Source organism: Halichoerus grypus, chromosome X, assembly GCF_964656455.1.
Source record: "Halichoerus grypus chromosome X, mHalGry1.hap1.1, whole genome shotgun sequence".
In the NCBI taxonomy this organism is placed as follows: Eukaryota; Metazoa; Chordata; class Mammalia; order Carnivora; family Phocidae; genus Halichoerus; species Halichoerus grypus.
The window spans coordinates 94,431,142-94,440,645 of NC_135727.1; positions in this window are offsets into that span (position 1 = coordinate 94,431,142).

Consider the following 9,504-nt stretch of genomic DNA (forward strand, 5'->3'; position numbering starts at 1 on the left):
AAAAGAGGGAGATGGGGTTCTAGAATGCATGGGGAGGACATTTTTTGAAATCAATAGACGAGGGTGATAGGGGCTTAGGAAATTTGGTTTTTAGTTTCAGAAATTAGCTTATTGAATGAGCATAAAATCTGATGCATTCTGGCTTCCTTAGGCACTAAGGAATGAAAGAGAGGTCATCTCTTTCTTAACCTCTTCACTTTTCTCAGAAAAGAGTAAGTATCCATAAATGAAGGACCAGGAGGACAAAGAATTCGCCAACCATGGTTTCTGTGCCATTGACAGTCTCGTGTTCCAGGTCCAATGATACTCCTGAGCATTATGAGAATAATCATGGTGCTGGCGTAATGCTATGCCCACTTTAGGCACCATAATGCTACCCTAGGTTGGCGGCTAAGTTTCCATGGCAACCTTGACACCATGCTGTCTTGGTTCACCAGAGATGACAGTGCGTCCCACTGTTCATATAGTCAACCTGTGAATTACTTTTGCTGTAGAGATGATGGTTTTGTACACTCTCTAGCACATAGCTTTCACACATTTTTTTTTTTTTTTTTTGGAAGCCAGCAGGGTTAAATTTGTATTTGTGACTTTGGGACAGAATAAAAGTAATGCTATTAAACCTTGCCCTTGATCTTCACCTTCATGGTGATGGAGCCAGCCGGTTCACTAATTAGAGGTCTCCCCATTTTGAAGGCAAATGTGAAATGGTAATTTGAATCATTACATCAAGAGAAATTTTGTCATAAAAAAGAATTAAATTTAATACCTAAAGTTAAATGGTTATAATCCTTAACTGATAATGCAAGTAGTAACTGCTGGTCACATTTATAGCTATTCTTTCATGTCACTAATCAAAGATTGAAAATAATACTTCTAGCCTTAAAATATCTCTTCCTGGTTTTGAAAATTCAATTTGCTTTGAGAGTCATATGCCCCAAACTCCGATCTTTATTTCCTTACTACCCATTTGGGACTGGAGGGGGCACTTAATGTGACTCATATTTTCCAAATTCCCTGGAAGCCATAGAAAATATTCCCGTCGAATCCCATTGCATAGTCTATTGTCAAAGCTTTCCCCATAGAAATGAGCAGAATATGCTTGGAAGACTAGCGAATCATAGAACAGTGGCATTGGGAGGGTCATTAAAAAGCATCCATCCTCTTCTCTCCCTAAACAGATGAGCAAATGGAGACCTGCCGAAACCCAGGTTTGCCCGAAGGCACACACTTAGTCTTGGATTTGGAACCAGAACCCAGGCTTTCTGTTTCACAGCCATGGGCACTTCCCTTCCCCCACCCGTGAACAGATTCTCAGTCTTTTTAGGCTCTTGGATGCTGAATATGGTGAATGGGCTGGAAAAGAGTGAGAGAGACAGAATAAAGTTTAATGGGGCATATCAAGGCTGAGAAAGAGGAAAAAGAATTACATTTTCCCCAAAGACCTCAAAATAGCCCTGGGAACGGAGAGAATTTAGACATTATTGGATATTGAGTTACTATGGAATTTGTATTATGTCTTTTAAAAATTTAACATATTTAGCTTTATTTTAATGTCTACCCCTAAGGATTGAGAGAGAACCAAATGAAAACACTGATCTGTTGAAAACACTACTCCCGGAATGCCTAAGGAATGTTCACCCATCTTCCCCATTTGCTATGCATGAGTAAAGGGAGATCAAAATATGTCATAATCTTAGTAGCTTACATCTTCAAAATCTGTATGATAATCCATGATGGTGGAGGCAAGCCTCTTGTAAACTGATTTTACCCTCATCATTTACAAGTATTTAATAATAGTCAGTTAACACTGCACTGGAAAATAGAGGGGATTATGGACTGAATTGATTTTCTTGAGTTTTTCAGACCAGTCTCTTAAGTCTTATTCATGTAAGCTTCTGAACTTTCCCCAGAAGCTTAGAATGAAGGACCAATCAGCCCTCCTTGGTCTCAAGGAAATAATGGTTGATTTTCTTCTAAACCCAAGTGCTTGCTAATCCACCCAACACATTATTTTGTATTTGGTGGAGCGGGCTGCATACACATTATGACTGGGGAACTATTTGGGTACGCTCATTTCTTCCTCGTGACATCAGAGGAATTAAGGTCCAGACGTGCTTTCGGCGATCTCTTCAGGTCCTGCTGAAACATACACACTTGAGCAAGACAGCTGCCCAGTATGGAACACCAAATGCATGGGGGTCAGGCCGTTGGGAAGGCTTCTATCAGAAAAGCAAACCATATCCTGCTGATGCTGCCCCCTTCATGACCCCAGGGCATGGCCACATCATGGTGGATAGACATGTCACTCCCTTCAGGAACTAGAATACTGGAGAGGCTTGGATCTGGGAAGAGAGGTTCTGCGCATGGCTATATCGTTACACACTGGGAAGAGCGTTTGCTCCGTAATGCCTGTTTCAGTGCACAAACAGGTACCCAGCAGCTACTTGCTGAAGGACGGTACTTCTTGGGAGAACGACATCACATGCCAACAAATCAATGTTTTCCTTTAAGTAGTCACTGTATTAATGACGTGTTTGGGTATATTCTACCATAAATCTGTAAGAGCATTGGCCTTTTCTTTAATTCAATTATGAATGGAATTTCCAATTTCTCATTGAGTAAAGTCATTCTGTGCCCTCAAATATTAATACCATCTTCTCACGTGGTAGAGAGAACCTTTTAAATTTGGTGACTGCAGGGAATATGGACATGCACCAAGGAAAGCTCCAGCCATCGATCCCTTCAGGAACTGCCTGAGCTACACAGTCACCTTGCCCAAGAGCGTGTTCTTCCAGGGGTGGCTCAGATCCAGTAACTGATGGAGGTGGGGGGGGTTCTAAGAGCCTGGTTATCCTGGCCCGATGGAAGACAACGCTAGCAGGCCGTCCTGGTTCCAGAGCTGGCCACTAGGTTGACTGAGGCATGCGTGTTTGGGCCCAAGCTTGCTCCCCCACCGCCTGCTTCCACGGGTGCTGATCCCTAATCAATACCTGCACCGAAAACTCCACCTCAGCGTCTGACTCCTGGGAACCCAGCCCACAGCAGTAATTTATACATCTTTTAGTGGCCTGTAAAAGGAGACAAGTGCATTTAAGCCATCTAGTCTCATGACATGACTGGCCCGTAATACATGGGGTTCAAATCAATGTTCGTGCTTCCTCTGAAAGTATCATTTAAACATATATGCCAGGACCTATTATGCATCAGCTGGAATGCCAAATGCTGGAGAAACTGAGGTAAAAAAAAAAAACAAACCCATAGCCTTGCTTTTAATATGTACCCAGGCCAAAGAGACCGAGGGGTAACTATAATAAGTGATAATCCACCAAGCAGATGATCTTACGTGCTTGGCTTTAAGCGGTCATTTTATTTTATTTATTTATTTTTTAAATATTTTACTTATTTATTTGAGATAGCGAGAGAGAGCATGAGCAGGGGGAGGGGCAGAGGGAAAAGCAGACTCCCCATTGAGCAGGGAGCCCAACGTGGGACTCCATCCCAGGACCCCGGGATCATGACCGGAGCCGAAGACAGATGCTCAACGGACTGAGCCACCCAGGTACCCATGGCCATTTTAAAAGTAAGGAGAAATGTGACTTGAGATATAACATTAGCATTTTACAACATTTGCACAGAGAGTCTGTCATTTAGTTTTCAGAATATCCTTATGGAGTAAGTTAATTATTACAAAAATCTTACAGATAAGAAACTGGAAGTTGACTTTTGACCTTAAAGTTTGTGCTTTCTTCACCATTTCCAAACACCCTCTTTTTCCTTTTTCTAAAACGTGTGGACAGAAGGAAAGGAGCTCCAAACCACTTTGTGTCAGAACGTGTCAGTTCTCGTTAGCAAACTATGATTCCAGGACGAACACAGAGCACCCAGGACCTTGACCCAGTAGAACTTCAGAGAATATACTATTCTAATATAAACATCTGGAGAAAATAAATGCATTCCAAATTAAATTATGTGAGGCCAAACTGTGCCTATGACTTTAAAATCCAATCACATTTGGCTGTAATCTTTTGAATAGCTTCAATGTCCCAGTGTCAGACGTACGTACATGTTAACTCGAATGTTCTATTTTAAAATTGTTGAGAGTTGGACAGGGCTCCCTAGGAGCAGTTTGACTCGTGTCATCACCATCATCATCATCATCATCAACCTTGAATAACAGCGTATAACGAAGCAGAGATCGTGATTAGCACTTTCTTGGCTTTATCTCATTTAATCCTCCCAACTGACCTTGAGGTTAATATTACCCTTACTTTACAGATAGTAGGAATAAGTGCTATGGTTTTAATCACTCGGACTTTTTTTTTTCTTTTTTTTGGGCATTCTAGAGTTCTTCATTATCTTCCAAATCACCACCAAAACTAATATTGCCATCATCATTGCAAGGTGTATATCAAGTATCTGGACATGCATATGTGCCATGGAAATAAATTTAAAGAGGTAAGTTCTCTCTTTGTAAGAGCTGACATTCTAAACCCTGCTTATGGTTTTAAATAACTAAATTCTTCACAATGCGTTCTCTTCTATTTTGGTCTACACCAGCAGTGTGTTTTTCCACAATCCTAACATCCAATGATTTCCTTTTTCGCATCGGGACAATCTTGTTCCCTTTCCCTTATTTGATTCCACAGCTCCATTTGTGATTCATGACTTTTTAGGTACCTGTTGTGGGAAGAGGCCATGAGAAACCACAGGGCTAACATCAACACCGGTCTGAAAAGGAACAGGAAGGCATATTGCTCAGCTCTCATTTTATAGAGGTTTTTTGATTCTGTGTCTTCTGACTTCTCAACCCGTGCTCATGCCATTGGCCAATGCTATATTTTCCCGATTCTTCTTGCAGGAGTTTCTCATGAACAACACAAAAAGCATTCTTCACTGTTGTCATTGAAACTAACAGCCCAAGATTTTGTTTGACCGAGTGCCCACTTTCACTGACTAATTCATAGTGCTCGGCACACACGCTGTTGCATGTCAAGAGCATGAACTCTGGGGCCAGACTGCCTGAGTTCACATCCCTGGTCTGCTGCTTATGAGCCATGTGACTTTCAGGCAAGTCGTGTGGCCTTTTTGTGCCTTGGATACTTCCTCTGTAAGTATGTCTAAACTTCATGATACCATTATGGGGAGTAAATGAGTTAATGGGTGATGTGGAGAAACCCAGAACCATCCTTGACACCAAGTAGCACAAGGATCGGCTACTGACCCCACTATGCATTCATAGTGTCAGCAAGTTGTAACTTCTCAACTACAGCTTTGCTTAAGCTGAACATCATTCTTACCCCTATTTTTCCCCAGCAAAAATTATGCATTCTTAAGCTTTCTTGTTATATGGCTCTACAATAAAAAGGTTTTATTTTTTTTAAGGTTCTGGTACTACATTGATAGAAATAAATCAGAGCCCGTTGTTATTTTATCACTTCTTTTCTGCCTTAAGATTGCATTCATCCTACTGGCAGAAGATACCTATTAGATCATTTTATTTGCCCTCCTATATTCCTGGAAACAGCCAAAGCAATGAAATGTGCAAGTCTCTCAAAATACCTTTTCTGGGAAATCAATTTATTCTGAAATAAATGTATAGCCTTCTTATCCTCCAATTATCCAATTATTCTTAGAAACACTGTCCTCTCTCCCTTCTTCCCTCCACTCCCCACCCCCCTTAACAATTCCTCTTACAGGTTTGAGTTAACAAACCCAGTCTGAAGTATGTCCTGAGTGCTGGCTTGCTGAAAGAACTTTCTGAAGACACATTTTTTTTTATTAAATTTACATTTGGGAACACCAGAGAGTCTGGCTCTACCTGTTACACCCCAAGGAAGGGGGGATTATAGTAAATTGTACAAAAATCAGACTATTCCTTACATTCTATTCCTTACATGCATTTCTACTTTTCCAGAACAGCACAACTGTTGATTAGCGCCGCTTAGTACATCTAAATCATTTATCTCTTACATGCATTCCTATTTTTCCAAAACAGCAGTCTTTCACCCTGAGCCAGACAACTCTGTAGCAAGTCTTGGATTTGAACAAAGGGTAGAACATCAAATTAAAATCAGAAAATTACAGGGGCGCCTGGGTGGCTCAGTCGGTTAAGTGACTGCCTTCAGCTCAGGTCATGATCTCAGGGTCCTGGGATCGAGCCCCGCATCAGGCTCCCCGCTCAGCGGGGAGTCTGCTTCTTCCTCTGTTCCTCCCCACCTCCGCTCGTGCTCTCTCTCTCAAATAAATAAAATCTTTAAAATAAAATCAAATTAGAAAATTACAATTCTTTATTACCTAAGTCCACGCTGCCTAACAGAAATGTAATGTGAGCTACACAAATCATTTAAATTTCATAGTAGCTGCCTAAAAATATATATATATATGTATATATATAAAAAAGTAAAATCAATTTTGACAACATATTTTACTTAATCCAATATATCCTGAATATTATCATTTCATCATGTAAACAATAGGAAAATTGATTGAGATATTTTACATTCTTTTTGTCATACCAAGTCTTTGAAATCGGGTGTTTCTTTTACACTCACACTGCCTAAAAATTCAAACTATATATTATTTTTGAGTTTTCATGGATGTACTGAAATCCCTGAGAAAAATAGCAGATATGGTGTGCAAGTCTAAGAACAAAAGCAGAGAGGATGAGCCTGCAAATTATGAATGAGCCAGCTTGGAGCCTGGCAGCAAATAGCTGCTTGGACATTTCAGAGACTTTATTGTCAATGTGGCTTTGCCCAACATATCCTAGGAGTCAAGAAACCTGAATGCAGGGGCGCCAGGGTGGCTCAGTCGTTAAGCATCTGCCTTCGGCTCAGGTCATGATCCCAGGGTCCTGGTATCGAGCCCCGCATCGGGCTCGCTGCTCGGTGGGGAGTCTGCTTCTCCCTCTCCCACTCCCCCTGCTTGTGTTCCCTCTATCGCTGTGTCTCTCTCTGCCAAATAAATAATAATAATAAAAAGAAACCTGAATGCACTCCTGGCTCTACCACTAACCAGCTGTGTGATCCAGAGTGAATCACTTAGGCTTTGCACTACTCAGTTTTCTAGACCAGATTACCAAAATCTCTTCCCGTATCACGAATACTCTAGCTATACGCTCACGCACACACACAGCCCTGCTCTAACACTTACCTATTCTCAAGGTAAAGGAGATTTTTTTAAAAAATTGAAGTATAGTCAACACACAATGTTACATCAGTTTCAGGCGCACAACACAGTGATTTGACAAGTCTATATGTTATGCTATGCTCACCACAAGTGTAGCAACCATCAGTTTAAAGGTGTTTTTAAAAAAATCTGTTTCTGTTGTATTTTCACGAATACAAACACCTTATATTCTTGCTTATAGAGTTTCTCCATTTTGCCTTTTCTTCAAGAGTTGTGCATGGTGATGTTTTTATATATATAAGTGATTAAAAATGGAAGTGAGCTCATTAAAGTATTGCTTTGGGTAATATCTCGGAGCATAGTGAATTGCTGATAATGCATCATTCATTTTGAGAATGAGAATTTTTTTTTAAGTCTGGAATATTTCATGCAAAATGTATTCCACGTCTCCTTTCCTTTTCCTCCTAGCTTGCTTTTCCTCTCTTCCTTTCTAACAAAGGCAGCGAGCAGCAGATGGAGGGGAAGAGATCGGGGGTAGTTCAGTGGTGGGTAGATGGGTCAGCCACCCTTTTGCTTTTGTGCATCGAAGCCCTGGATAGATGCCAAGGGTATTTGAGGAAGCAAGAGAGCAACGCAGGCTTTTAGGCAGAGTGCTCATTCATAATTAAGTTGCTTAGTTGCAGGACCGTCAAAGGCAAACTTCAAATACCCTGACAGCAAAGCCACCTGTGCCAGAAGCAGAAGCAGGATTGTGCAGGAGAAAGGCAGAGCCGATGGCAGGCACTCAGGAAGCCTTGAGCTGAGAGGCACATTTTAAAATACAAAGGCAAGAGCCTGAGTTATGTGTCAGAGGAACCTGGCAAGGATTTGTGAGGTCGGAGACGCAGCATCTACCACTGGGGCCTGTGCCAATAGGCAAGAAGCTTAAGCCTGTCTTTGTGCACTGTGTTGTCTCAAACTGGAGAGTGATTTCAAAATAATAAGCCACGGGCGCCTGGGTGGCTCAGCCGTTGAGCATCTGCCTTCAGCTCAGGTCATGATCCCAGGGTGCTGGGATCGAGCCCCACATGGGGCTCCCTGCTGGGCAGGAAGCCTGCTTCTCCCTCTCCCACTCCCCCTGCTTGTGTTCCCTCTCTCGCTGTGTCTCTCTCTGTCAAATAAATAAAATCTTTAAAAAAACAAAATAATAAGCCAATGACGCCACTCATGGAATCTTGACTCTGCATCGAGTATTGTGCTAGACGTGATGCACATGATATCTAATTTAATCCTCTCAGCAACTTTGTCGTTAGCTGCATTTTGCAGACAGGAAAATCAAAGCTCGGAGAGGTCCAATGATTTGCCCTGAGTCTCGCTATCAGCAAGGGGCTGAGGCAAAGTGAGCACAGATGTCTGCCTATGAAGCTTGAGATTCTGTTTCTTTTTGCTCCATCCTCCCTCTGTCCCCACACCCACCTACATTTGACCCTCAGACCAGACACATTCCCACTGGATGACTCATCAGAGGGTCAGGATCAAAGATCAATCTCTTCTAAAAACCTCCTACCACTCAAGTCTTTTTAAGACCAGCCCCTATTCCTAAACGGTCTTTGGGAGCTTCTAGGGAATCTAGGGACTCCGGCTAAGCCATGGGGCCCTGTAAACGTGCCAAGGAAACTTGAGGTTAGAATTTCTTTGGCCTTGAATCCAAAGGATTTGGGTGAAACTCAGCTGGGCTTAAGAACTCCATAACAGAAACTTGCCTGGATCATTTTATTTGGCTCCCTGCAAAGATGTGAAGTAGAGGTGTGGGACCAGGCCATCTGATCTCACCTTCCCGGAACCCAGGGCCACACTGATGGTAGAACAGGAGAGACTCCTAGAGATGATCTAGTTGAAGGGCCTTGTTTTATGCATGAGAGGCTCAGAGAAGTTTAGGTCACGAGCCTAGCAAACAGCAACATGGGACTGGAGCTCCCATGTCTCCCACCAAGGCTAATGGTTACTGGATGGCCACTCCATCCACCTCCCCCAAAGCCTATCCTCCCCACCCACCCAACGCTCCTATTCAATACCAAGTTCAGCAGAGGCCAGGGGCAGGGTGAATTTCCCTGAGCTAAAGAATGACAGATACCTACATAAGAAAGCAAGCCAACACAGCTTCTGATAAACGTGGTCCCCTCTTTCCAACGAGCCAGCATGACAGACAACATGCACCTCTCCAAGAATGTCACGGTCACCCCCACATAGCACGTGATAGGGGCCTAGAGCTTCATTCTAGGTTAGGCAGAATTTTCCACAGCGTCAGTCCCCCAAAGAATGATGTCCTCATAGCAAACAGCATTGTGAGGAACAGTCACACTAGCAAGACGTTTGGTACGTAGCCTTTAGATGGTG